Source organism: Zea mays, chromosome 2 (assembly GCF_902167145.1).
Source record: "Zea mays cultivar B73 chromosome 2, Zm-B73-REFERENCE-NAM-5.0, whole genome shotgun sequence".
NCBI classification, from domain to species: Eukaryota; Viridiplantae; Streptophyta; class Magnoliopsida; order Poales; family Poaceae; genus Zea; species Zea mays.
In genome coordinates this window covers 7,720,944-7,748,256 of record NC_050097.1, presented here as the reverse complement: position 1 = coordinate 7,748,256, position 27,313 = coordinate 7,720,944, and positions in this window count along the sequence as shown.

The window sequence follows — 27,313 nt, the reverse complement described above, 5'->3', positions numbered from 1 at the left end:
TGCAACCTTGCCCTTGCCCACGCCGACGCTCGAGGGGCGAGAACAAGTACAAAGAGCCGGAGGCCCGAAGCGCGGATGGTGGCGGTGATCCCGTCGGCGACGGGGACTTCTTGAGCCGCCCCCACCTCGTCACCGACGACAGGAGCCGTCAGCCCTCCGGCAGATCCCCACTCAGATCCTCCCGGATGAGTGGAGCACCGACCTCCGCGCGGAGGCGCCGTACCGGTGCAAAGGCAGGACCGCCCCAGAACACGAACGCCGCCCTAGCAGCGCGCGACGTCTTGGGCGGTCCTCCCGTGCGTGCGGCGCGACAACCGCCCTTGCGGCAGGAGGGGGCACCAAGAGCCAAGCCAGCGAGCCTAACGCGCTGAAGCTGACGACGCCCGCCGTCGACCAGGCCCGCGTTGTCGAAGTCCGCCCCTCTCGCAGGGCCAGTGAGCGCCCTCTCCCTCGAATGCTGAAGGAGAGGCTGACCCACGAACCCGCGCGGGAGGTAGAGCTCCGGCTCAGCCCGGCCTCCGCCCCAGCGAGGATGATGAACATCCTTGAAGCTGAGGGCAGGACCAAGATCGCAGCCCGGCTTGCTTCTCCCCACCCAGGGGCTGGTGGTCACCGTCTTGGGTGACCACCGGCGAGGGGATGCAGCTGGGCTGAATGATGAAAATCCTTGAAGCCGAACGATGGCTGAAAGGTACCAACTTCCGCGAAGTTGCGTTCCTCCAACGACAAGGCGGAAGGATTGCGGGTGTCCCCCATCTGGGGGCTCGGAAGGTGGAAAGACACGATGCATAAGGGAGCGCAAAGACATGGTCGCCTTTCAAGGGGGTCACCCTCCTTTTAAAGGCGACTCTCCCTACTTGCGTCCCCAGCCGTCGTGGGCTGAGTCTTCTCCAACACGCTCCAAGGTCCCCCCCCTACGGCGCGGGGGCTGGGTCCCACGCGTCATGCAAACTGGCCCAGGGCAGAAGAAGCCAAACCGCCGCGCGCGGTGCATGCAATCGCCCAGCGGTTACAAGCGTTCCTCCACTTTCGCCCAGATCAGCGGGTGAAAGGGCGGACAGCCGTGCAGGCAGCATGCAACCGTGCCAAGTGGGCACGCCCCTCCGACTACCAACGCACCCAGCATGGAGGCCCGGGCCCACGCGTCATGCAACCGGCGCGCCGGTTGCTACGTGCAAGCAACTACACCGCCACTCGCACTACTACCACGCCTCCTCGACTACGGAACCAGTACTGCGACTCGAGGCAACCCTGCGTACGACCTAGCAGTGCCAGCCAGGCGCGACGGTCAATACGGCCAAAAATGGGCCGGCAGTAATGGCGGTGGCAGGCGGGCAGGAGCAGCGGTCATGTCGTCAGCCAAGCTCACGTCACCTCGTGGGACAGCGAGAGAACCCTCTCTCACGGCGTGAAGACGGCGCGCCCGTGTTCCGTTCCTCGAACGGCTCGCGCACGCGCAACGGCCGCCCCGCGAACCACTCGCCCCGTCGCATTAACTCCGCGGCGGGACAGGCGGCGCCTCTGGCAGGGGAAGCAAGCGACGCTTCGCCTTCGCCATAATGACCGCGTCAAAAAAAGGTACGCCACGTCATTTGATTTCGTATCCTTTTCCTTTTCCTCTTTCTCTCTCTTACAACAGGGACCGGGAAAGGGGGATACCCCGAAAAGGATCCTTCTCCGTGAAGGAAACAGGCTCCGAGCCTCCCTACTGATCAGAGGTTCAAAGGCTGGCCCCTCAGAGGGGTTTAACAGCCGCCTCAGAGCGCGTGGGCCCCGCACCCACTACTGGTCAGAGGTTCGAAGGCCGGCCCCTCGGAAGGGTTCAACGGCCGCCTCAGGCCACTCGGGCTCCGCGCCCACTACTGATTAGGGGTTCGTAGGCTGGCCCTCGAAGGGTTCACAGCCGCCTCAGACATAGAGCGAGGGATGACCCTAGGTACGTTCGATACATAACCAAGGCTCGGGCTACGCTCCCGAGGTACCCTAGGACATTTCCGAGACCATCGGGAACGATCTTGTAACGGAATCCCATCAGAGGGACGCATCGAGCCCCCAGACCCCGTCGACAGGGGACCGGGTCCGGCAGATCACCCGCATGTACTTTTGAGCGCGCCTCCGGGCCTCTAGCCGACCCCTAACAAATGGGGCACGGGCGTCCACTCGGATTACCCGCCAGCAGCTCACCGGAGACACCATGTTTGGCGCCCTCCGAGGGCAACATGGCGCTTTCCCCCCTCCTCCTTGTGGAAAGGCGACGCAGGGGCGTATGTAAAAAAGTTGAGTCTGTCCTTGACCGTCCTCTCGCCCTATGCAGAGGCTCGGGGGCTGCTCTCGCAAACCCGGCTCCGGCCAAACCGTTGACAGCGTCAACATACCAGCCCGAGAACTTGGGACCCGACCGTGCACACGGGCTACGACCAGCTCGCATGAGGGAACAACCAGACCAGCCGAAGCATTGCGCGAGGCATTAAGACCTCGGAGGAGTCAAACCACTCCTTCGAGGCTTCGGGGGCTACACCCGGCGGGTGCGCTCGCGCGCACCTACTGGAACAAAACGCAACCGAGAAAAGCTGGTCCCCTTGCAAAAAAGTGCGACAAAAGCCTCCAAGCGAGTATTAACACTCCCTTCAAGGCTCGGGGGCTACTGTCGGGGACCATAATTAGGGGTACCCTCAAGGCTCCTAAATCTCAGCTGGTAACCCCCATCAGCACAAAGCTGCAAAGGCCTGATGGGTGCGACTAAGTCAAGGATCGATCCATTCGAGGGACGCGATCACGCCTCGCCCGAGCCCAGCCTCAGGCAAGGGCAGCCGACCCCGGAGGATCTACGTCTCGCCCGAGGCCCCCCTCCAGCAACGGACACACCTTCGGCTCGCCCAAGGCCCAGTCTTCACCAAGAAGCAACCTTGGCCAAATCGCCACGCCAACCGACCAAATCACAGGGGCATCTAATGCAAAGGTGGCCTCACACCTTTATCCTGACGCGCGCCCTCCAGTCGACAGAGCCGAAGTGACCGCAGTCACTTCGCCGCTCCACTGACCGGTCTGACAAGAGGACAGCGTCGCCTGCGCCGCACCGACTGCTGAGCCACTCGACAGAGTGAGGCTGATAGCAGCCAGGCCCAGCCTCGGGCACCATAGGAAACTCCGCTTCACCCGACCCCAGGGCTCGGACTCGGGCTCAGCCCCGGAAGACGACGAACTCCGCTTCGCCCAACCCCAGGGCTCGGACTCGGGCTCAGCCCCGGAAGACGAAGAACTCCGCTCCGCCCGACCCCAGGGCTCGGACTCGGGCTCAGCCCCGGAAGACGACGAACTCCACTCCGCCCGACCCCAGGGCTCGAACTCGGGCTCAGCCCCGAAAGATGACGAACTCCGCTCCGCCCGACCCCAGGGCTCGGACTCGGGCTCAGCCCCGGAAGACGACGAACTCCGCTTCGCCCGACCCCAGGGCTCGGACTCAGCCCTGGCCTCAGCCGACGAACTCCGCTTCGCCCGACCCCAGGGCTCGGACTCAGCCCTGGCCTCAGCCGACGGTCTCCGCCTCGCCCGACCCGGGGGCTCGGACTCGACCTCGGAGGAGCCTCCACATCGCCCAACCGAGGGCACAGACCGACCACGTCGACAGGAGGCGCCATCATTACCCTACCCCAAGCTGACTCAGGCTACGGGGAACAAGACCGGCGTCCCATCTGGCTCGCTCCGCCAGACAAGTAATGATGGCGCCCCGCACGCTCTATGACGACGGCGGCTCCCAGCCCCCTTACGGAAGCAAGAGGACGTCAGCAAGGACTCGACAGCCCCGACAGCTGTCCTTCCGCCAGGCTCCAGCGCTCCTCCGACGGCCACAACACCACACGAACCGGGTGCCAAAACCTCTCCGGCTGCCACGATGGCATGTACTTAGGGCGCTAGCTCTCCTCCGCTAGACACGTTAGCACACTGCTACACCCCCCATTGTACACCTGGATCCTCTCCTTGCGCCTATAAAAGGAAGGACCAGGGCTCTCTTACAGAGGGTGGGCCGCGCGGGGAAGGACGGGACAGGCGCTCGCGTGAGGCCGCTCGCTCCCTCCCGCGTGGACGCTTGTAACCCCCTACTGCAAGCGCACCCGACCTGGGCGCGGGACAAACACGAAGGCCGCGAGATTTCCACCTCTCACGCCCGTCTCCCTGCGGCTGCCTTCCCCCCTTCGCGCTCCGTCTCGCGCCGACCCATCTGGGCTGGGGCACGCGGCGACAAATTACTCGTCGGTCCAGGGACCCCCCGGTCTCGAAACGCCGACAAGTTTCATGAAATTTGAGTATGATAGACTAGTTATTGAATCAGTTATGACTATAATGTGTGTGCTTAATAATAGGTTATACATATATATAATTAATTATATATCTCGATAGACATGTTTTAATCTTCCAAAAAAATCATCTTATAAAAAATTTCGAATACCCATCCTCTAAATCCTGGGCCCGCCACTGGTCCTACTATAACATCAAGCGCTCTAGAGGGGCCCTACAGTGGTTGAATAATGTTAGCATAACAACTACATTCTTTCATCAATATGCACCCCCTATAAAATCCCACATCAACTCGCAGAGCATATCAAGAGTGTTGGCGCTGATTTGTTCACCAAATACTATAATGAACTGTCTGGCGGTACTTGGCACATTTAGATGACATATGATCGAATAAAGTTGAAGATCTTTAGAGCGCTGAGTCACCTCTATGATGGTTACCACCTATTTGGGACCAAATAGCAACGAACTCTAGGTCCTTGTGATGAGAAATACCTTCGGTTTGGTTCCGCGAGGTGAATGGTGGCGGTGGTTCATGACGAGTCACAGGGTCACCTGACGGTGCTCGTTGCGGCGACCTGGTGACAGAAGCGGCTTCTTCCCTGCGCGTTGTCCGGATGGTCCGCGCTCTGGGCTGGACGGTCCACGATGTTGCAGGCTAGTCTTCTTCTCATAGGACCTAGATCCCACCCCTGGGGAAAGACCTTAGGGTGATATGAGTCAGCAGGACACCCAAGACGTCACCAGATGACGTAGAGTCGACTGGGAATTAAGAGATCAATTCGAGGAAGAGATCTTGAGTGAAGTAGACGAAGTAGATCTTGCTCCTCAGAAGGGGTAAGATCCTAGGGTCGTCTTGGCGTCGGCAGGCCACCCTAGGCCGGTCTAGACGTCGTAGAGTCGAATAGGGGTGGAGGTGGATATACAGAGGTTACAACTAAAGCTACGTTACATCTACTCCTAGGGCAGGAAAAGTAAATAAAGTAGATAGATTCGATTGGAATGTGTTCAGGGGTTCTCAATCGGCCGTACCCCTTTATATTTATAGGGGGAGGTTTGGACATGTTCCTAGGTGATAAGTGATAACCAACAGATCCCACGTGATTAGATGGATAACCACGCACGAGATAAGGATAATCGTCCGAGTTAATCTGATCGCGGGGCGCACAGACTGTCCGGGCCCAAGGGCCGAACAGTCCGCCACTTTTGGTGCTCAACACATGCCCCTGCCTTTTGGTGGAGCTTGGCAAACTAAAAGCACCAACACACTTCGGAAACAATAGATCTTATGCGTTATTTTGTTCTTGAAGTAAGGACTCAGGTCGATGCAAGTAATCAACTCTTGGGATCAGATAATATAAATATTTGATGCATAGAGGCCATTTAGGATTGCATCTTCTTCGGCCATGTCTGCCTGATCAACATGTCAATAGGCAAAAACTTGTGGTGCCCACAGCCTGAATAATCAAACATATTTGGCCAGTAATATGGATTCATCCTCATACAACCCCACAGTTGAGTAGGAAAACACATCGGGTGATGAATAGACAGACTAGAAAGCACCATGACATCCCTAGAGGAGGACGACTAGGCGATCTTGGTTGTACCTGAGAGAACCTAGAGGGGGGTGAATAGATGATCCTAAATAAATCAACTTTAAATGGTACAAACTTGGTTTATGAAATGTTAGTGAAATCAAACCCAAGGTGTTGTGACCAGAGAGAGAGATGACTTCTTCACTTAATTGCTCTTCACAAAGTGAGTATTAAACTTAGAGCAATTATCAAGTGAGTAGAAGCAGAGAGAATCGCACAATAATAACAACAGGTGACTCAATGATTTTTATCTCGTGGTTCGGCCAAGTAGAATACTTGCCTACTTCCACGTTGTGGCGTCCCAATGGACGAGGGTTGCACTCAACCCCTTTCAAGCGATCCAATGATCCACTTAAATACCACATATTTCTTCCTTATAGTAGATGTTCCCTTTGTGAGGAATCTCCACAAGTTGGAGTCTCTCACCCTTACAATATTAATCTCAATGAAAACCACAAGAGTAAGGGAGGGGAAGAAACACACGCAAAAGCTAGAGTCGCAGCAACGACACACACAAGTCAAGAGACGAGCACACAAACACAGCACAATGAGTTCACAACTCAATAAGTGCTCAAATCTCAATCACAATGATCTGGATGCGTTCTTGCGGGGTCTAGGCGTCTTAGGATGTTCAATGGAGGCTTGGTGTATTGCTCCATGCACCTAGGGGTCCCTTGAAAGGGAAATAGGCTTACACCTTTTCCTATATGAATTTTGGTGGTTGAATTGCCCAACACAAATTAATTGGACTAACTAGTTTGCTCTAGATTATAAGTTTTACAGGTACCAAAGGTTCACAACAAACCAATAAAAAGACCAAGAAAGGGTTCAAATAAAAAGAGCAAAAGACAACCGAAGTGTGCCCTGGTCTGGCGCACCGGACTGTCCGGTGTGCCACCGGACAGTGTCCGGTGCACCAGGGAACCTGACTCCAAACTTGCCACCTTCGGGAATTCTGAGAGCCGCTCCGCTATAATTCACCGGACTGTCCGGTGCGCCAGCGGAGTAACGGCTCCACAGCGCCAACCGTCATCTCCAACGGTACAGTAAAAGTGAACAATGCGCGCCTGCGTGCGCAGAAGTCAGAGCAGCGCCAGAAGGCGCACCGAACAGTGAATAGTGACTGTCCGGTGCACCAGAAGTCAGAAGCTCCAACGGTCGAACCCTAACGGTCGGGTGATGTGGCTGGTGCACCGGACAGTGTCCGGTGGCGCACCAGACTGTCCGGTGTGCCATGCGACAGCAGCCTTCACCAACGGATATTTTGGTGGTTGGGGTTATAAATACCCCCAACCACCCACCATTCATTGCATCCAAGTTTTCAGCCATCAAACCTCATACAAGAGCTATAGACCTCATTCAAAGACACAATCAAAGAGATCAAATCCACTCCCAAGTCCGGAATCACTCCAAAGAAATTAGTGACTAGAGAGAGACATTTGTGTTCATTTGAGCTCTTGAGCTTGGATTGCTTTTCTTCTTCCTTCTATTCTTGTGTTCAACTCACTTGTAATCAAAACAAGAGACACCAAGTTGTGGTGGTCCTTGTAGTGGACTTAGTGTCCCATTTGATTGAAGAGAAAGGCTCACTCGGTCTAGGTGACCGTTTGAGAGAGGGAAAGGGTTGAAAGAGACCCGGTCTTTGTGACCACCTCAACGGGGAGTAAGTTTGCAAGAACCGAACCTCGGTAAAACAAATCACCGTGTCATCCGCTCTTATTCGCTTGTGATTTGTTTTCACCCTCCCTTTCGGACTCACATTTAATTCTAACGCTAACCCGGCTTGTAGTGTGTGCTTAAGTTTGTAAATTTCAGATTTGCCTATTCACCCCCTCCTCTATGCGACTTTCAATTGGTATCAGAGCCCGATACTTCATTAGAGCCTAACCGCTCAAAGTAATGTCAGGAGATCACGCCAAGAAGGAGAGTGGTGACCGGCGAGAAGCCCGCCACAAGCCATGGGAAGGCTCCATCCGGGGAGTCCGGCAACAAGGTGAAGGGTTCCCCTTCACACGACAAGTCGCGTTGGAGCGGCGAGAAGAAAAAGAAGATGAAGAAAGTGGTCTACTATGAGACCGACTCTTCATCGCCATCCACCTTCGGCTCCGACACGCCGTCTGTTACTTCTAAGCGACATGAGCGCAAGAAGTTTAGTAAGATTCCCCTACGCTATCCTCGCATTTTCAAATGTACTCCTTTACTTTCCGTCCCATTAGGCAAACCACCCATGTTTGATAGTGAAGATTATAATATGTGGAGTGACAAAATGAGGCACCATATAATCTCACTCCACACTAGTATTTGGGATGTTGTTGAGATTGGAGTACAGGTACCATCGCCGGGGGATGAAGACTATGACTCGGACGAAGTTGCCCAAATCCGGCACTTCAACTCCCAAGCCACCACTATACTCCTCGCCTCTCTAAGTCGAGAGGAGTATAACAAGGTGCAAGGGTTGAAGAGCGCCAAGGAGATTTGGGATGTGCTCAAAACCGCGCACGAAGGAGACGAGGTGACCAAGATCACCAAGAGGGAAACGATCGAGGGGAGCTCGGTCGCTTCATGCTTCACCAAGGGGAGGAGCCACAAGCAATGTACAACCGGCTCAAGATATTGGTGAACCAAGTGCGCAACCTCAGGAGCACCAAATGGGATGACCATGAGATGGTCAAGGTTATTCTTAGATCACTCGTTTTTCTTAACCCTACACAAGTTCAATTAATTCGTGGTGATCCAAGGTATAAACTAATGTCTCCCGAGGAAGTGATAGGAAAATTTGTGAGCTTTGAATTGATGATCAAAGGCTCCAAGAAAATCATCGAACAAGGCGCCACCTCAACACCCGAGGTGCAACCCGTCGCATTCAAGGCGACGGAGGAGAAGAAAGAAGAGTCTACATCAAGTAGACTCCCCATCAACGCCTCCAAGCTCGACAACGAGGAGATGTCGCTCATCATCAAGAGCTTTCGCCAAATCCTCAAGCAAAGGAGGGGGAAGGACTACAAGCCCCGCTCCAAGAAAGTTTGCTACAAGTGTGGTAAGCCCGGTCATTTCATTGCTAAATGTCCATTATCAAGTGATAGTGACAGGGGCGACGACAAGAAGGGGAGAAGAAAAGAAAAGAAGAAGTATTACAGGAAGAAGGGTGGCGACGCCCATGTTTGCCGGGAGTGGGACTCCGATGAGAGCTCCACCGACTCCTCCTCCGACGAGGACGCCGCAAACATCGCCGTCAACAAGGGCCTTCTCTTCCCCAACATCGGCCACAAGTGCCTCATGGCAAAGGACGACAAGAAGAAGAAGGTAAAATCAAAATCCTCCACTAAGTATGCAACCTCTAGTGATGAGGATAATTCTAGTGATGATGAGGATAACTTGCTTACTCTTTTTGCCAATCTTAACATGCAACAAAAAGAGAAATTGAATGAATTGATTAGTGCTATTCATGAGAAGGATGAACTCTTGAATAGCCAAGAGGACTTCCTTATTAAGGAAAACAAAAAGCATGTTAAGGTTAAAAATGCTTATGCTCTAGAGGTAGAAAAATGTGAAAATTTAACTAGTGAGCTAAGCACTTGCCATGACACTATTTCTATCCTTAGAAATGAAAATGCCAAATTAGTTGCTAAGGTTGAGAAATCAAATATTTGTGATAATTCAATTGTTAATCTTAGAAATGATAATGCTAGTTTAATTGCTAAGATTGACAAACTAAATGTATCTCTTTCTAGCCTTAAGATTGAAAATGAAAAATTAATTGCTAAGGCCAAAGATTTAACTGTTTGCAATGATGCTATTTCCAATCTTAGAGATGAGAATTCTATTTTACATGCTAAGATTGTTGAATTAAATACTTGCAAACCCTCTACATCTACCGTTGAGCATGTCTCTATTTGCACTAGATGTAGAGATATTAATGTTGATGCTATTCATGATCACTTAGCTTTAATTAAGAAACAAAATGATCACATAGCTCAACTTAGTGCTAAGATTAATGAGCATGACTTGGAAAATGAAAAATTTAAATTTGCTAGAAGCATGCTCTATAGTGGGAGACGCCCTGGCATTAAGGATGGCATCAGTTTCCAACAGGGAAACAATGTCAAGCTTAATGCCCCTCCTAAAAGATTGTCTAACTTTGTTAAGGGCAAAGCTCCCATGCCTCAGGATAACGAGGGTTATATTTTATACCCTGCCGGTTATCCCGAGCATAAAATTAGGAGAATTCACTCTAGGAAGTCTCACTCTGGCTCTAATCATGCTTTTATGTATAAGAGTGAGGCATCTAGTTCTAGGAAATCCACTCATGTTAAATTGCCTAAGAAGAAAACTCCTATTGCATCAAATGAACCTAATGTTTCATTTAAGACTTTTGATGCATCATATGTTTTAACTAACAAATCAGGCAAAGTAGTTGCCAAATATGATGGGGGCAAACACAAGGGGTCAAAGACTTGTGTTTGGGTACCCAAGGTGCTTGTTTCTAATGTCAAATGACCCAAGACCGTTTGGGTACCTAAGAACAAGGCCTAAATTTGTTTTGTAGGTTTATGCATCCGGGGGCTCAAGTTGGATCATTGATAGTGGGTGCCCAAACCACATGACAGGGGGGAAAAGTATGTTCTCCTCCTACGAGAAAAAACAAGATCCCCAACGAGCTATCACATTCGGGGATGGAAATCATGGTTTGGTTAAAGGACTGGGTAAAATTGCTATATCTCCTGACCATTCCATTTCTAATGTTTTTCTTGTAGATTCTTTAGATTACAATTTGCTTTCTGTTTCTCAATTATGTAAAATGGGCTACAACTGTCTTTTTACAGATATAGGTGTTACTGTCTTTAGAAGAAGTGATGATTCAGTAGCATTTAAGGGAGTGTTAGAGGGTCAACTATACTTAGTTGATTTTAATAGAGATGAACAAGACACTTGCTTAATTGCTAAGACTAACATGGGTTGGCTCTGGCACCGCCGACTAGCCCATGTTGGGATGAAGAATCTTCATAAGCTTCTAAAGGGAGAACACATTTTGGGACTAACCAATGTTCATTTTGAGAAAGACAGGGTTTGTAGTGCATGTCAAGCAGGGAAGCAAGTTGGTGTTCATCATCCACACAAGAACATCATGACGACCGACAGGCCGCTTGAAATACTCCACATGGACCTATTCGGTCCGATAGCTTACATAAGCATCGGTGGGAGTAAGTACTGTCTAGTTATTGTGGATGATTATTCTCGCTTCACTTAGGTATTCTTTTTATAGGAAAAATTTCAAACCCAAGAGACTTTAAAGGGATTCTTGAGACGGGCTCAAAATGAGTTCGGCTTAAGGATCAAGAAGATTAGAAGCGACAACGGAATGGAGTTCAAGAACTCTCAAATTGAAGGCTTCCTTGAGGAGGAGGGCATCAAGCATGAGTTCTCTTCTCCCTACACGCCACAACAAAATGGTGTAGTGGAGAGGAAAAATAGAACTCTATTGGACATGGCAAGGACCATGCTTGATGATTACAAAACTTCGGATCGGTTTTGGGCCGAGGCGGTCAACACCGCGTGCTACGCCATCAACCGGTTATATCTACACCGAATCCTCAAGAAGACATCATATGAACTCCTCACCGGTAAAAATCCTAATGTTTCATACTTTAGAGTCTTTGGTAGCAAATGTTTTATTCTTGTTAAAAGACGTAGAAAATCTAAATTTGCTCCTAAGGCTGTAGAAGGCTTTTTACTTGGTTATGACTCAAACACAAGGGCATATAGAGTCTTTAACAAGTCCACAAGACTAGTTAAAGTTTCTTGTGACATTGTGTTTGATGAGACTAACGGCTCTCAAGTAGAGCAAGTTGATCTAGATGAGCTAGATGATGAAGAGGCTCCGTGCGTCGCGCTAAGGAACATGTCCATTGGGGATGTGTGTCCTAAGGAATCCAAAGAGCCTCCACAAGCACAAGATCAACCATCTTCCTCCATGCAAGCATCTCCACCAACTCAAGATGAGGATCAGGCTCAAGATGATGATGGTGAAGATCAAGAGGAGCCACCTCAAGAGGAGGACAATGATCAAGGGGGAGATGCTAATGATCAAGACAAGGAAGATGATGAGGGTCCAAGACCGCCACACCCAAGAGTCCACCAAGCAATACAACGAGATCACCCGTGAACTCCATCCTTGGCGATATTCATAAGGGGGTAACTACTCGATCTCGTGTTGCTCATTTTTGTGAACATTACTCCTTTGTGTCTTCTATTGAGCCATACAGGGTAGAAGATGCATTAAAGGATTCAGATTGGGTGTTGGCGATGCAAGAGGAACTCAACAACTTCATGAGGAATGAGGTTTGGCATCTTGTTCCACGTCCTAACCAAAATGTTGTAGGAACCAAGTGGGTCTTCCGCAACAAGCAAGATGAGAATGGTGTGGTGACAAGAAACAAAGCCCGACTTGTGGCCAAAGGATATTCACAAGTCGAAGGTTTGGATTTCGGTGAAACCTATGCACCCGTAGCTAGGCTTGAGTCAATTCGCATTTTACTTGCCTATGCTACTTACTATGGCTTCAAGCTTTATCAAATGGACGTAAAGAGTACCTTCCTCAATGGACCAATCAAGGAGGAGGTCTATGTTGAGCAACCTCCCGGCTTTGAAGATAGTGAGTACCCTAACCATGTCTATAAACTCTCTAAGGCGCTTTATGGGCTCAAGCAAGCCCCAAGAGCATGGTATGAATGCCTAAGAGATTTTCTTATCGCTAATGGCTTCAAAGTAGGAAAAGCTGATCCTACTCTCTTTACTAAAACAATTGCAAATGATTTGTTTGTATGCCAAATTTATGTTGATGATATCATATTTGGGTCTACTAACAAATCTACTTGTGAAGAATTTAGTAGGATCATGATTCAAAAATTCGAGATGTCTATGATGGGGTAGTTGAAGTATTTTCTAGGATTTCAAGTCAAGCAACTCCAAGAGGGCACCTTCATTAGCCAAACGAAGTACATTCAAGACATACTCACCAAGTTTGGGATGAAGGATGCCAAGCCCATCAAGACACCCATGGGAACCAATGGGCATCTCGACTTCGACACGGGAGGTAAATCCGTAGATCAAAAGGTATACCGGTCGATGATGGGTTCTTTACTCTATCTATGTGCATCTCGACCGGATATTATGCTTTCCGTATGCATGTGTGCAAGATTCCAAGCCGATCCTAAGGAAGTTCACCTTAGGGCCGTAAAACGAATCTTGAGATATTTAGTTTACACTCCTAAGTTTGGCCTTTGGTACCCCAAGGGATTCACATTTGATTTAATTGGATATTCAGATGCTGATTGGGCAGGGTGTAAGATTGATAGAAAGAGCACATCAGGGACTTGCCAGTTCTTGGGAAGATCTCTGGTGTCTTGAGCTTCAAAGAAGCAAAATTATGTCGCACTTTCTACCGCCGAAGCCGAGTACATTGCCGCAGGCCATTGTTGCGCGCAATTAATTTGGATGAGGCAAACCCTTAGGGACTATGGTTACAAATTAACCAAAGTTCCTCTCCTATGTGATAATGAGAGTGCAATCCGCATGGCGGATAATCCCGTTGAGCACAGCCGCACTAAACACATAGCCATTCGGTATCACTTTTTGAGGAATCACCAACAACGGGGAGATATCGAGATTGCTTACATTAACACCAAAGAACAATTAGCCGATATCTTTACCAAGCTATTAGATGAGAAAACATTTACCAAACTTAGGCATGAGCTAAATATCCTTGATTCTAGGAATTTTGATTGATATTTTGCACACATAGCTCATTTATATACCTTTGATCACATTTCTTTCATGTGCTATGACTAATGTGTTTTCAAGTGCATATTATGCTAAGTCATAGATTGAAAGGGAATCGGTGTCTTCGGCGAAAACAAAGGCTTCCACTCCACTCCATCGAATTATTCATCCTTCGCCGTCGCTCCGCAACGCTCTCCAATTTGGTATAATCTTCACTCCTATAGTATTTACCAAGGGGGAGAAAGTAAAGGGCTTATCTTTCACTCACAAGTATCCGTTTTTTGGCAATTTATGCCAAAGGGGGAGAAAGTACTAGCCCAAAGCAAAAGGACCGCACCACCACCAATTTCAAAAATGTAGTCTTTCAAATTTGGGTTAAGAAAAGATTTTTCAATTGGTATCTTATTTTTGATATAATTTCAAATTGGCATACCCTCTTCAAAATTAATATCTAAAACCCTCTTGAACACTAAGAGGAGGATTTCATTAAGGGGGAGTTTTGTTTAGTCAAAGAAAAAACATTTGAAACAGGGGGAGAAAATTTCAAGTCTTGAAAATGCTTCTCAAAATCTTATTCATATACCTTTGACTATTTGCAAAAGATTTTGAAAAAGAATTTCCAAAACATTGCAAAACAAAACAAGTGGTGCAAGCGTGGTCCAAAATTTTAAATAAGAAGAAAGCCATCCATGCATATCTAGAAGAAATAATTATTGGTTTCATTCCAAGCAACCTTTGCACTTACCGTATGCAAACTAGTTCAATTCTGCACTTTTATATTTTCTTTGGTTTGTGTTGGCATCAATCACCAAAAAGGGGGACATTGAAAGGGAAATAGGCTTACACCTTTTCCTATATGAATTTTGGTGGTTGAATTGCCCAACACAAATTAATTGGACTAACTAGTTTGCTCTAGATTATAAGTTTTACAGGTACCAAAGGTTCACAACAAACCAATAAAAAGACCAAGAAAGAGTTCAAATAAAAAGAGCAAAAGACAACCGAAGTGTGCCCTAGTCTGGCGCACCGGACTGTCCGGTGTGCCACCGGACAGTGTCCGGTGCACCAGGGAAGCTGACTCCAAACTTGCCACCTTCGGGAATTCTGAGAGCCGCTCCACTATAATTCACCGGACTGTCTGGTGTAGCACCGGACTGTCCGGTGCGCCAGCGGAGTAACGGCTCCACAACGCTAATGGTCGTCTGCAACGGTAGAGTAAAAGTGAACAGTGCGCGCCTGCGCGCAGAAGTCAGAGCAGCGCTAGAAGGCGCACCAGACAGTGAATAGTGACTGTCCGGTGCACCACCGGACTGTCCGGTGCACCACCGGACTGTCCGGTGCACCACCGGACTGTCCGGTGCCCCAGAAGTCAGAAGCTCCAACGGTCGAACCCTAATGGTTGGGTGACATGGCTGGCGCACCGGACTGTCTGGTGCGCCATGCGACAACAGCCTTCACCAACGGCTATTTTGGTGGTTGGGGTTATAAATACCCCCAACCACCCACCATTCATTGCATCCAAGTTTTCAGCCATCAAACCTCATACAAGAGCTATAGACCTCATTCAAAGACATAACCAAAGAGATCAAATCCTCTCCCAAGTCCGGAATCACTCCAAAGAAATTAGTGACTAGAGAGAGAGAGACATTTGTGTTCATTTGAGCTCTTGCGCTTGGATTGCTTTTCTTCTTCCTTCTATTCTTGTGTTCAACTCACTTGTAATCAAAACAAGAGACACCAAGTTGTGGTGGTCCTTATAGTGGACTTAGTGTCCCATTTGATTGAAGAGAAAGGCTCACTCGGTCTAGGTGACCGTTTGAGAGAGGGAAAGGGTTGAAAGAGACCCGGTCTTTGTGACCACCTCAACGGGGAGTAAGTTTGCAAGAACCAAACCTCGGTAAAACAAATCACCGTGTCATCCGCTCTTATTCGCTTGTGATTTGTTTTCACCCTCCCTTTTGGACTCACATTTAATTCTAACGCTAACCCGGCTTGTAGTGTGTGCTTAAGTTTGTAAATTTCAGATTTGCCTATTCACCCCCCTCTAGGCGACTTTCATCCCTTTTATAGCCCTAAGACAGCTAGGAGCCGTTGGATCTCGATTTGGTAGACAATTCTTGCCTTCTATCGGTTGGCGCACCGGACAATACGGTGTACCACCGGACATGAACAATGCACGATTTCTTTCCTTCTTTGGCGAAGCCGACCGTTGAGCCCTCGGTCCCCTTGGCCCACCGGACAGTCCGGTGCAGCCTAGTGACCGTTGGCTCTGGCCACGTGTCACCCGTTGATCGCGATGTCGACCGTTGGCGTGGCGCTGTTGGCTCACCAGACAGTCCGGTGCACACCTGACAGTCCAGTGAATTTTAGTCGCAGTGCCCTCGGCGATTCCCGAGAGCAGCGAGTTCATCGCCGAGCAGCCTGTGCACCGGACAGTGTCCAGTGCAACCGCAGGTGGTGCTCCACTCGGTTGTTTCAGCTGAACTTCTTTTGCTCCTTTGGACTTAACTTAATTGAGTTCCTGGCACTTAGACAAGCATGTTTAGCACATAAAACAATTTACTAAGTGTCTAGAACTTACCTTTACTTTTGATCCATCTAGATATATCTTTGCTTAACATTTGTTAGTTCTCACCTACTGTGTTGTGCATCTAATCACCAAAACAATATAGAAATAGCCCAAGGGCACATTTCTCTTTCAATCTCCCCCTTTTTTGTGATTTATGCTAACACATTAAAAAACAACTCGTTTCGAACTAACATATCTAGAAGAGCTCAAAAAGGCAAATTGAAGACCAATAAGATTTTCAAGGAATTTGGCATATTTGGATCACTTTTGCCACCACTTGATTTATTTTCACAAAACAAATTCTTTTTCCTATCTCTATATCAAAAACACTTGTTTTGGCAAATCAAGAGATCTTTCAAGAGTAAATTTGATCAAATACCACAAACTCCCCTTTTCCCATAACGAAAATTCTCCCCCATAAGAGAACAATTTTGCAATAAGAGGGTTTTGATCAAACACAAAGATTCTAACTCTACAATTTTTGAAATTCACAAGTGGTTGGCTAATCCATTTGCTTTTCTAACTCTACAGTTTTTGAAATTCACAAGTGGTTTGCTGATCCATTTGCTTTGGCCTTAATTTCTCCCCCTTTGGCATTAAGCACCAAAACAAGAGAACTTTTGGCCCTTTAACCCCATTGCCTCACCAAAATGTCAAATAAGAGCAAAAGGCAATGAGAACATAAGTACGAACTTGGGACAAGATACATTGATACCGAAATGCAGTGGAAGCCCTCTCTTTGTCCAAGTTCATTTTCCCTTTTAATATATACTTGCTTGACCACTGTTTTCTTATTTTGAGCTCTAGACCGATTCTTAGAAATAAAACGGTCTTTGTTATATGATTGTTTATCAATATTAGAATTGCTATTGTCGGAGAGGAAATCTCCGGCCGGGTGGTGGAATGCACCCGCCCTAATCCTAAGATGAGGAGGGGCCTAAGCATTTTGCTTGTTAGTTGGAAAATGGGAAGAACGCAAGAACACACAAGAGTTTAGAGTGGTTCGGGCCGCCAGAGCGTAACACCCTACTCCACTGTGTAATGTATTGAGCTTGTATGGACTTGAGAGCCTGAGCTAGGTCTAAGTGTGCTTGAGTCTGTGTGTCTCCCTTTGTAACGTTGCATGCCTCCGCTTTTATAGCTCAAGGGGGTGCGTACAAGGGTGCTGAGCCCCGACATGTGGGCTCAGGAATATAATGGATGTAATACTTTGAGTTCCAGGAGCAATCTTCTTGCACCCTGACATCCGTGATCTGCGTGGTATTGGCGTGCAGGGGAAGCTTACCTGGCAACGCATAAGTGATGATGGACACAGTGCACCTTGCAGCACGGGCGTACTGTTTGGCAATGGACTGGACAGGCACGCCGCCTGTAGGATGGCCTGGACGCCGCCTGCCAGCTGAGTGGACATGTCACAATAAATGCTGAGGTGGCACATCACCTGTCAGCATGGTGGACAGGCGGCGCGTCCTCTCCGCAATAAATGCAGAAACCGCGCGGCCCAAAGGCCTTACGTCAGGCTCCGTCCGCTGGCTTACGTCACGGGCAACAAGCCACGTGGCAGCATCGGGTCTCCGCCTGAGCGGGGAGCGCAAGCGCATAGGATAAAGCCTGGACACGTGTTAGTACCGGACCCTTGCTTAGGCCAGGGTATCCCCTGTCCCGGGACCTCATTATGGGTGGCCCGAACCTTACTCGGAGGGACCCGGACCCCATCCAAGGGACTCGACACGCTTACTTGGGAGTCCCGAACCGTATTCGGGGGTCCGAGCTGTGCGTACAGGGGTCCGGTGCTTCCTCGTGGAGGTCCGGTCCAACTGATTGCATCATGGGATATATTATCTTTTCTGGCCACGCGGCGCCCCTGGAGCCGTCCACATGGTGGGGTCGAGTGTTGTTCATCGTGCGGCTAGAGATTGCCTCACGGGCACCGTGCCTTCATACTGTAGTAAGGGGGTACCCCTGATTCAGGGTACCGACAGTGGCCCCCGGGCCCACCTTAGGGGAGGGTACGAGCCTGCAGGTGGGGCCAAAGCGTGATCCACGATTGGCGTGCTGCTTCTGCACGTTGCTGTCGTAATTACTGCCTGTTCACGCCAACTGTCACGCCTGTCCCCGCGGCTGACTGACCTGTGACTTCCGTACTTGATGGTTTCGCTGGGCCATGCGCGGGGTGCCTCGATACCGCTGCATTGGTTTTGAAAATTCACCTTCTCAGTCTTCTGCGGCGGCCCCGAGGAGGCGCGGTACTGGCGCGAGCGGCGGTGCGACTTCTCTGCACCCAGGAACCGGCGCCCAAGGAGGATGACTCGTGGGCCGAGGCCCTTGTGCCAGGGACTGGGCTGTTGGTTTTGGCGGACGCGAAGAGATGCACTACCGTAGGCGGAGGCACGCTCTTCACGCGTCGGTTCGCCTTCTCCGCACACAGAAACCGGCGCTCCAGGTGCATGACATGTGGGCCTGGCCCCCATGCCAGAGGTTGGACCACTGGTTGCGGCGAAGACGAGGGGGCGCACTACCGCGGGGTGGTAGCATGCTCCTTGTGCGGCGGTTCGCCTTCTTGACGTTGGTCGCGGCTGTGACACCCCAGGTGTCTATTTCACGTTATATCGGGAGATTTATCCTAATCTCGGATGCTTAGTGAAAATTTCTATTTCTCGATCGCATCTATCTCCATTCATCAAGTTACTCATGAATGTTTCACCAAGTTTGGAATTATTCGATCTCAAGAACAGCCAAATTTGGAGCCTGTTAAAATTTTTTATTTCTTGAAGCAAACGCAAATCCTGTCCAGACTTATTTATTCGGACTCTGGATAGTTATTATGTTATCCAATCGGTGTCCGAATCCGCTTTCTCGATAATCGGTCTACGTCCAAATACTTAATCCGAATCTGCATTCTCCCGGAGGATCTCTTTGTGTCAACCTCTAATTAATTCTTATGCAAATCAGGTTGTTATCTTTATGTCATCATTCATCTCTATCTATCAAGTGTATTCTAAAGATTTCTCAAGGCTTGAATCAAATATTCGTATAAAATTATAAATCCTACGCTTGCTTGAGACTGCTCGATTAAATAAAAGCAATATTAGAAATTCAACCAAGTTATGGCAACTTTCCCAAAACACTCTAAATCAACTCTACAATAAAAGTTATTGAGGCTCCATGCCAAGAAAATGTCGAGAAAATACCCCGATTGCCTTAAAAATATAATTTGACCTTTATAATGATAATACATTGACCAAAGTGGAATTTTAATTTCCAGCCAAGATATAGGGTTTGACCTTTAATAAAAGTTGGAGAACAGGTGTTATACAACAAATATTATATTTAAACCAAGTCTTGATTCAATCTCTAAGTATCTCAAACAGTGCCATCAAGACAGAATAAAAATCTGATTTCAGGATTCGAATTCTTCTAAGTCTGAAATTAGCATCGTTCGGGTCGACGTCTCGCGTTCCCAAATTTTTGTTAAACAACTTAAGTTTTTCTAAATATAAAAGTTAATAATTAATAAGAGCACAACATATTAAAAGATGGCATTCATCCGATTTCGTTTGACATGCTTTGACATTCAGTTTTCACAAGTTTCCACTGATTTCTAACTCACTGACAAACCAATTTTCGTGGGTCTATAACTCTCTAACCAATGCTCGAATCACCTCAAGTCCTGTACACGATTTGTAGAGTATACATCAAGGAACAAATCTTTTGCAGTGATCTGGGTCCGATTCCAAACAGAAAAGGACGAAAACTGCCGCCCAATGCTGGCACTATCACACCTGCTACCTGCTGGTGCAGCCTGCCATGTCCAGAGCTTGGCTCTATAAATGGCAGCACCAGCCCCTCTCCCTTTCTCCCCCACGCCATCTCTCTGCTCAGCCTCGCTTCCGTGGGCGCTAGCAGTGGAAGCTCCCAAGCGCAGAGCCCTTCTTCCCCAAGGCGTGGGCGCCATTTCTCCCATGGCCGAGCTCACCACCTGCCAGGACAAGTCGGACTCCTCTGCTCCTCCATGGCTGTGAGCTCGACGTCCCCTTCTTCCTCCTCTGATGGGCAGCTCGCCTCCTCTCTGCTCCTTCCAGCTCTAAGCTATGGGTACCGCCATGTCCTTCTCCAACCCGCAGCTGGCTGCCTCTCCCAAGTAGTGGTCGACGGCCCCTGCTCCATCCCTCCAACCCCCTGCTGTGCTCTACGTAAGGAGGAAGAAGAAGACCCCATGGTGCCTATGACAAGTGGGTCCGAGGCGAGATGTGAGTACACAAAATCACAGATTTTTGTGTTATGTTCTAAAATTCATATCTTGAGTTTGGTAGCTCCAAAAATCACGAAATTTGTTTTGTTGGCTTTTTTATGAAATGATCTAACTATTAGATCTATAGGTTGACATGTTTTAGTGGAAAATTTTTTCTGTAGAAATTCATATTTAAAAACTGGTATAGAGAATAAATAAACTTGATTCTCTCCATAATTTTATTTATAAAAATCCAAAAATGATGAAACCTATTTTGTTAGTCAGCTGTTGTCATACTCCATCTAGGAAAAATATAAAACTTACAGGTTGTTCACTGTTTTCTTGGTGTGTTAATTAAAACATGTTAAATAGGAAAATGATGATTGTTTTGATTGTTATTTTTGGATCTGTAGCTCTATTGCTTCAAATAGATTGAAAGTTTTACAGTAGACCCTCTGTGTAATGCTTAGTGACTGGTAAAAATTTCATGAATTGTGGTACATGTATGATTAAGTTAGTGATTTAACTTGTTTAATACATCTTAAGTAGTTTTAAATGGTTTATAAATAATATATGGATATAAAAATGGAAAATGATGTTCCACTGTCCTTGTATAATATTATAGTAGCCTAAGAAAATTTAATATGGTCATGCATCCATAGAAACTAATTAATTTTAGAATTAACTTGCTCTCACAAACTTTATTGCATTAACAATTTGTTATTTTTGTATTAAATAAAATATAAAACCGGGGTATGTGAAATTTATACATTGGTCATTATTTGTTATTACCTATACCTCATAAAAATTCTAGCCCCAAATTAGATAGTTTCATATGGTCCTAAAATGACACACATTTTATAATTAAAAGGAGAATTATAGACAAATTAGAAGTAAACAAAAGCGCACATGTTTCTTGAAATGATTAAGTGTCTTGATATAAAGTGAAACTTGATAACTAAGTCACAATGACTTAAACTTGAGTATTTGTGGCACTATCCCTCCATGATTTTGTTTGGTGCTTGAGTTAAGTGCTATTATGACCGCAAGCTGAATTTCCTGCATGTTCAGTTTTAGTTGTGCGATTAATCTAGTTAAGTAAAGTATGTTTTCTGTAGATATGTGCTATATAAAAGTTATAGTTCACTTGTGTATCTAGTTTGTCCTAAAAATGCATGAGCTAAGAATTGATGGTTTAAAAGCTATACTTTTCACAAGTTCAGTAACTGAATCTGTCCAATTTCTGAACAGATTTCAGAGATTGCAATGGTTGATTAATTTAATATTGAAATAAGTTATTGGTGGTCACAAGAAAGTTGTAGATAACTTTATTATCTTCCTTGTGTTAAAATTTGACAGCCATAAGTCTGATCGTTTAGGAGTTATGCTTTTCACAAATTCAGTAACTGAATCTGCCCAAATTCTGTACAGATTTCAGAAACTGCATTGTTTGCCTAATTTAATGTTACAATCTGTTCATAGTCGTTATAAGAAAGTTGTAGATGATTTTCTTATCTTGCTTGTGTTAAAATTTCATGACCATAGGCCTGACAGATTAGGAGTTATGAATTTTACAAACTGGTTGCTGTATTCTGTCCACTGACAGAACAGATTTCGAAAACTGAATTGTTTGATTCAGTTCAGCATAGAATCAATTCTTGGTGATTATAAAAGTATGTAGTGCTTTTTCCAAGCTTTCCAAAAAGTCTTAGATCACTCTTTTTGTGATCTGAAGAATAAGTTAGGGATGTTTAAAGTCTGAAGACTGAATCTGTCCAATTCTGGACAGCAAAGCCTTCTAGTGTATTTTGTCCTTAGTTAATTATTGAATCACCTTGAGATATTTATAAATGATATGTAGACAATTTTATTACCTTTACAGAAAGTCTAGGATCACTTTGTTTAGATGTCGGAACCTATAGTTGTGAATTTTTGAAGTCGCAAGTCTGAATCTGTCCAACCTGGACATACCTCTTATTTTTGGCACAGTTCGACTTTGCTAAGAGTCTAGTCATATTGAGACAATAATACCAAAGTTGTAGAGCGTTTCCTAAGCTTTCCAAAAAGTATTTGTTCACTATTTTTGGATAAATATTTGAAGAGTTATGACTGAAACAAGCAACTGCTGTGCTGCTGTCCTAATTTTATTATGTTTGGTGGATTGCTCTACTCTGTGGTGTATTTCTTGAGTCGACTGTTTCCTCGTTTTGAGTTTGGTTGAACACGCAGTAATGATAAGATAACTAATATAATTGAGCCTAAGTATATAGGTAACTAGTATACGTCTCACTAAGTTAGTGAACCAAATTAGTGAGAGTCTAATAAGTGTTTGCCTAGTGAATAATTTTAAAGCCCAATTAAGTGTCTAGTTCCTTTTCAACTAAGTCTATCTATATATAAGTTGTAGCGAACTTGTGTACTTAACTAATTTAATGTTAGGTAACTAATGGACGATTAAGTGAACGTGGTAAACACTTGTGCTCATGCTTGTGTGATCATGTTTGTATTGGTTAAGTAAAGTAAGCGTCGTCATCTTTCCAGTGGTAGCGACTACGTATGCCCGATGACGTGTAGATAACTAATGCTAACACGTGGTGGTTTACGGTGTCTTCTAAATTAATGTTAGTTCGCTACTATGTCTTTGTATATCTTGTGGTATTTTTCATCATATTCATACATATGCATCTTGCATCTCATTTAGGACCGAGAGAGGATGATCGTGCAAGTGATGTGGTGCCAACCACAAGGTGCAGTCGGTGGACGACCCAAAGAAGGATGGACTTAACCAGTGGATGCTCGCCAAGCGAGTACACCTCACCCAGCAAACACTACCTAAGTGTTAAATTAAAGGCAAGCCCCGGTTTTATGCATAACCGTTTATATATGCTATTTTACTACACTTAACGTTTGTAGGCTTGTACCGTGCACTTAAGTGTAGGAGTTGCCTGAAACCCTAGTTGCATGAACTCAGGATTCCTTTTGAGATGGATACTAGTATGCTAGGTTGAGTAGCTGCTATGCTAAATCAGGATCTCGGTAGAAGTCGAGTGATTTTTCTAGCACTCGCGCGAGGTCAGAAATTGGTTGTATCCATTTTTGATAACAGAATGATGATGGCCTATGGACACGGATCCATGGGGATGCGTTGTCTAGACAAAATTGGAATAAGGATTAACGTGCGGATACCTGTGTCAAGCGTTTGAATGTACTAAACACATGTCGGAAAAAATGGTAACCGGTAAACCTAGTACCTGAGTGAAGTCGGGCGCGAACTTTATCCCTCACGCGACCTGAGACTGGGTCTCCCATTCTAGATATGGTGGGTACAAGTGCGGCCACTGCACGGCGGCGGTCGGGGTCAGTGGAGCATTGTATGCCAAGGCGGTGAGGCCTGGCCGCGAACGGGGAATCGATGGGGACGGTTGACGTGTGTGGGGACGGAGTGCCCTGACATGTCGTGTGTTTAGGTTTACCTTGCAAGGATAAAACTCGATTCGAATCGTCTGCTTCTCGCAGCTAATGAGACTGCTTGATCCATTGTACTGCATTGAGTAATAAGTGGAAATGAGGTGACTGACAAAAAGATGTTGATTGATAAAATGTTTGATACCATGTATGAATAGCTAGGTACACATCTAGTTAAAAGGATCATACTAAAACTTGAAAAGCTAAAACTTGATTTTAGACTCAGCTAGTGCTTTTGGCAAACCAAACCCCTCAGCCAAACAGCTACATGTCTAGAGGTAGAGGAGTAGACTCCTCACACCGGGTAAGTTTAGCTGAGTATTAGTATACTCAGCCTTGCTTGTGGCATAACTTTTGCAGGTACCTCCTTGATTTGGTTGATGGTGTGACTTGGCCTCCATCCCTGCCACCGGGATAGACGGTCGAGTGGGTTACTGCTTCCACAGGAGAGGACCAGGAGGAGTAGCGTGGCCAGGCTTCGCCATGATACTCGGTTTTCTCCGTTAGTTATTTCCGCTGCACAAAAAACTATTATTACTGCTTTTGAAACTCCGATAATGTAATCACTATTAATACTTCTTAAATTTATGGTATTATGCTTTATTGTATTTCTCTATGCCTCACCTTCGAGTGAGCTAGTGGTATTCGATCCTGGTAAGTGGCTTTATCGGACTAGATCCGAGGGACTGACGGGTTATTCCGGTTTAAGTGTGTTGCTGCCCTTACGGGCGTGACTTGGGCACTTAAGCGGGAATAATTCGGGCGGTTGCGCCACAGCTGGTATCGGAGCGAATACCAGTACAGAGAAGTAAATAAGTCATGATTACCAACCTTTTCTAAAGTAAAACTTGCTTAGAAACCAAAGTTGGATAGATATCAGGACGATAAGGATAGACTTAGGACGTGAAGCCTTAGGAATAGATGGGTAGCTAGGTGGATATTTATATAGGTCATAAAGGCTACTACTATTAGGAAGGATGCTGTAGCAAGCACCCGAAAAATTAGTTAGGTGTGCGAAGACGACTAGAATGAGCATGCATCATGACTGTCGCATTATAGTTGTCTCTTGTGCATCAACATGCTTCTCTCAGCTTTATTCCAATAATAAGAACTTGTGAATAATGTGATGTACTGCTATGTTAGGAACTATAAGAAATGTTTTACCTCACGTCGGATTGGTAAGTATTGTTAGGTCGTGTTATGTGTTTCTCTTGTCTTGCTATCTAGGAGGTATTGTAATTGTTCAACCCTTTTTACAAAAAAATGTTGTCTGTTCTGTTCATAAAAAGACCCCAATCCAAACAACCTTGAGTTTAGCAAGTGAAACCTCTTAAAAAATCATGACGGTGTTGGTGTTTTCTAGCCCTCGTGTGTTTACCCTTGAATTTACACCTGCACAGCTTAGAGAACCCCATAGCTGGACCGCTAGTCGAACCTAAAGCTTCCTTGTGCACTTGTTTATGTTAAAAAAAATATATAAAACTTTGGATGGTGTCTATTGCGCAGAATAATATCCAGTCCCAAATTCTTCTTGGAAAACCTTGTCCCAAAATCCTCATTAAATTCTCTTCTGCTCAACCTAGAAGCCATCTGGGTTGATGACTTCTCTTTTCACCTGGATCTGGTAATCTTTTACTTGTGAATCATGTTGTGACTTTATCATCCGAATCTCTGGATCATTCATCGAGATCTACCCCGTCATATTGTTATCTTCTATAACCCACTCTCAAGTATTAAATATGGATCAGTCTAATATCTCATTATGATCGTTCTCATACTCTTCTCTGAGGATCATGACGCTGTTTTATCGATTCTATCTCTAAGCAGTGTATCCATTTGGTTCAATAGATTATGTTGTTGACTTTAGTTCTCTAATGTCTCAACAAGTTGCCAATCTTGATCTCATGGTTGGTTCCCCTCATATCTACTCTCGTATAAATCTCTAACCTGATAATCTCTGTGTTAATCATAAAATAATTCTCTGAGTTGAAGAAAAATCTCATGTGATGCTCTTTTGCCAACAATCCCTGCTTCAACTCCGATCACATTCTTATTTTCTGAGCCATACTATCATGGGCTCCATCTATTTATGTCACGTGGATTTATCGTCGGTTGCGTTTGATAATGGTATTATGACCAACAACTGATGGTGCCGCGACGAAACCGAGAGCCTACTATGGTGCACACATGGTTGAGCTGCTCGGCACGCGCTGGTATCGCGGTTAATGGTCGTGATCCATTATGAGACTATACTGATGTGATATCTTTTGTGGACATTCTCTCAGAGTGATCGTGGCATTTTGTCTCAAGATGTCGCGATGTTCTATCTAAATCAATCTTCAGTATCATGTCTGATTGCATCTTATGGATTGGCATCAACTATCAGCTTGGGAGTTACATGCTTCTCCACCCTTGAAGATCCTCATTCGAATCTCGGGACGAGATCCCTTTAAGGGGGGAAGGTTGTGACACCCCAGGTGTCTATTTCACGTTATATCAGAAGATTTATCCTAATCTCGGATGCTCAGTGAAAATTTCTATTTCTCGATCGCATCTATCTCCATTCATCAAGTTACTCATGAATGTTTCACCAAGTTTGGAATTATTCGATCTCAAGAACAGCCAAATTTGGAGCCTGTTAAAAATTTTTATTTCTTGAAGCAAACGCAAATTCGAAAGTCAATCTTGTCTCGCAACTTCTGTCCAGACTCATTTATTCAGACTCTGGATAGTTGTTATGTTATCCAATCGGTGTCCGAATCCGCTTTCTCGATAGTCGGTCTACGTCCAAATACTTAATCCGAATCTACATTCTCCCGCAGGATCTCTTTGTGTCAACCTCTAATTAATTCTTATGCAAATCAGCTTGTTATCTTTATGTCATCATTCATCTCTATCTATCAAGTGTATTCTAAAGATTTCTCAAGGCTTGAACCAAATATTCGTATAAAATTATAAATCCTACGCTTGCTTGAGACTGCTCGATTAAGTAAAAGCAAATTTAGAAATTCAACCAAGTTATGGCAACTTTCCTAAAACACTCTAAATCAACTCTACAATAAAAGTTATTGAGGCTCCATGCCAAGAAAATGTCGAGAAAATACCCCGATTGCCTTAAAAATATAATTTGACCTTTATAATGATAATACATTGACCAAAGTGGAATTTCAATTTCCAGCCAAGATATAGGGTTTGACCTTTAATAAAAGTTGGAGAACAGGTGTTATACAACAAATATTATATTTAAACCAAGTCTTGATTCAATCTCTAAGTATCTCAAACAGTGCCATCAAGATAGAATAAAAATCTGATTTCAGGATTCGAATTCTTCTAAGTCTGAAATTAGCATCGTTCGGGTCGACGTCTCGCGTTCCCAAATTT